Source organism: Cebus imitator, unplaced genomic scaffold, assembly GCF_001604975.1.
Source record: "Cebus imitator isolate Cc_AM_T3 unplaced genomic scaffold, Cebus_imitator-1.0 Scaffold731, whole genome shotgun sequence".
Taxonomy (NCBI): Eukaryota; Metazoa; Chordata; class Mammalia; order Primates; family Cebidae; genus Cebus; species Cebus imitator.
The window spans coordinates 70,113-73,379 of NW_016108046.1; positions in this window are offsets into that span (position 1 = coordinate 70,113).

Consider the following 3,267-nt stretch of genomic DNA (forward strand, 5'->3'; position numbering starts at 1 on the left):
AAAAAAAAAAAAACGAAAAAACAAAACAAAAAAAAGAAACCAACAACAGTAAGAAAAAAATCCCACTCAAATCTTTTCCACCTCAGAGGAGAAAGGAGTCCTCCTTCTCTCCCTGATCCTCCCCTGCCCCACCCTGACCGAGTTTTCTGTCTTATTTCTCCTGGGGGCTCCTGGTCCCCTTGGTTTTCTTCGTATCTTTGTGGCTCTTCCTGGACACACACATCCCCCTCCGGAGCCCGTTGTCCTCCTCCATCCCAGCAGCCCCTCTCTGCCCACTTCCGTAACAAGCCTGCTGGACACTGCCAGCCCCTCAGGCTGCCACGTGCATTCTTCTTCTTTCCTTATTGACACATTTCCTTCCTGAGCATCTGTTCCCAGCGTGCTGTTCCCTTTCTGTCCCCTCACAGCAGCCTGGTTCCCAGCCCCGGCATCCCTGTGGGCCATTTTGTCAAGGCTGCTCCTCATTCCTGACCTCCTGGTCACCTCAATGTGGGCAGTGTGGACTTGTGGTTGGGGATGTGATTCTAGCGCCGACTCGGGTTCAGGTCCTGACCCCAACGCTGCGTGGCTGTGTGGCTTTGGGCCAGTGTCCTCCTCCTTCAGAGTCACATTCCCTTCTTGACAGCCGGAGATGAGGACAGTGCCTCCCCACTGGACAGTCCTCGAGCAGGACCCCCGGGCACACTAGCCCGGAAGCCCTGTGGGTCCCCTTCACGCGGCCCTGCCTCGGACCTCGGCTTGCTGGCACTTGGCCTTGCACAGTCCTTTCTGCCTCTTGGTGTGTCTATGTCGCCCTCCTGACACTCAGGGAGGTTGGGGCTGTTTTTGCCCCCGCGGGTACAACCAAAGCTCAGGGAAGGTAGGGTCATCTCCCCCTAACATCCATCATGTCGGATGGAATTTTCTCAAGCACTGCTCTGGCTGTGTCTGGTCCCCACCAGAAGACCTCCCCCATGGCCTCCTCCTCCTCTTCCCCCCATCATGTCCAGTGCCTCAGCTCCAGCCACAGCATCCCCCTGGCCCCTCCTGTCTGGTCCACCCTGCCTCCCACCCTTGCAACAGCTCAAACCCACAATGTGCTCTGTTGGCTGCATCCTTTGTTCTCTCCACACCAGGTGCTGTCTGCCTAGTTGGCCCTGCGGGATTTGGAACTGCTGGCGTGTCCAAAGCCGTACACCGTTTAGCGTGGAGCCCTGGAGCTGCTCAGGGTTAGGCACAGAGGAGTCATGCTCAGAAGGACTTTCTGAGGCGTCTGGTGCTCTGTGCCCACGGCCAAGATCCTCTCAGGACTGAGGCACTCAGTCTCACAGCCACTGGGAAGAGTGGCCGCTGGTGGCTGTCAGCTGAGTCCCCTGCAGAAACTGCCCTCGGCCCACAGTCATGCTCCTCCTCTTGGTATCTTGGCACCTCCAGTGGCCTGGCAGGGCAGAGCTCCCTTGCCTCAAGGCAGGATGTCTCTGACCAGCCATCCCAGGAGCAGAGCTCTCCCAGGGACAGTGCCAAGTCTCTGTCGCAGCATCCTGTTTTCTTCACTCTCTCATGGGGAGGGTCCTATGGCTCCTGCCTGCACAGGACCAGCTTGAGTTTTCCAGAGAATCTGACCTAGGGGCTTGGTTCCAGAGTGGGTGGAGGAAGCAGACTCCACATTCCAGGAGGAAGAGCTGCTTCACATCACCACTGGCCTCAACGCTGGTGGTGGGTGGCGGGTTGACGCCCCTGGCATGCTGAAGTAGGCAAAATTGTTAGAACCTCCAAGGTTGGTGAATTAAAATGGGAAAACATGCAATGGGATGCCATAGCTCAGTCTTCTGAGAGGTCCTGGGGATGGATGTCAATAAAGCTTGGAGTTGGATGGGTGCTCCTGAAACCATCAGTTAGAGAAAGACAGTGAAAGGTTAAGCATAATTCACCACCAACCGCACTGCAGCACAGCGTTGGTCACAGGGCCTTCAGGCTGCAGCTAAAGAGACTATTTCCCGCTGCTGGAGGGCTACAAATGCTGAGAATCAAGCTCAGGGCATAGAGAGAATGATGAACTCTCAGTCCCGGTCAGTTTAGCTCCCTCTGTGGGGACAGAGGCTCCCTGAAGCTTGGAACAGGTCGTCTGAAGGGAAGCACCCAGGTGCCCACCCGCCACTGACTTGCAAGGCAATGGCCACTTTCGGGGCCAGCCCACCTCCTGGTCACACCCAAATTTGAGACAATACTTGGCTGGGGAGGTGTTGGGCTTGGTAAGAAAGGCCAGGGACTGAGTCCCGAAGAAGCTGCAGGACTTGGCCAAGGTGACTGGGAAGAGTGAGTGAGAGAGAGAGGTGTGTGTGTGCGCAGGATGTGCGTACACATCCTGAGGGTCCCAGGACAAGGTGGGAGGAGGCAGAATATAAGGTTGGATAAACTCACACACAGAGTTTATTTATTTATTTTTATTTATTTACTTATTTATTTGAGACAGGATCTTACTCTGTTGCCCAGGCTGGAGTGCAGTGGTGCAATCACGATTCACTGTAGCCTTGACTTCAAGCAGTCCTCCTACCTCAGCCTCCTGAATTACTGGGACTACGTGCCACCATGATGGGTTAACTTTTCCTATGTTTTGTAGAGGTGCGGGTCTCACTATGCTGCCCAGGCTGGTGTGAGAACACTCTTCTAAGATACAGGATATAACATCCTCGAAAGAGCCCAGGAGGTGGTACCAACATGCTGGCTGTGTAGTCGCTGGAAGCTTGGAGGAAACATGGCCCTTTCTAAGCAGAGGTGCCAACATTGCTGTGGCAGCCAGGGAGAGCCAACCTTCCCTGTGGTGTGGAGATGGCGAATTGAGTAGGTTATTCCTGTGGCCAAGGAGAACAGCCTCCAAAGTCATTGCTTAATCTACACAACCAAAAGAAATCCAATATGGGAGATCAAGGCTGAGGGCAGCCACCCCAGTGAAAAGCTTCAGACCAGACCCCAGTGCTTGAAGGGGAGGCTGAGTTTCCGGGAGAAAGAGCTCCTTCACGGCAGTGTGAGTGAGTGGTCATGATTCCTCAATTCTTCCCCCAAGGCACTTATGGCAATTTACTAGAGTCGCCACATACTACGTAAAGAGGAATTTAGACATTTCAAGTGCTAGTAGACACAGAATCCATCTTGGCATTGATACCCAGGGACCCAAAGCCTCATTGTGGTCCCCTGTTAGTGCTGGGGCTATGTGAGAGTTAGGTAATAGAGTTTTGACCCAGGCCCAACTCACCGTAAGTCCATTGCATTCAGGGATCCACCCAGAGG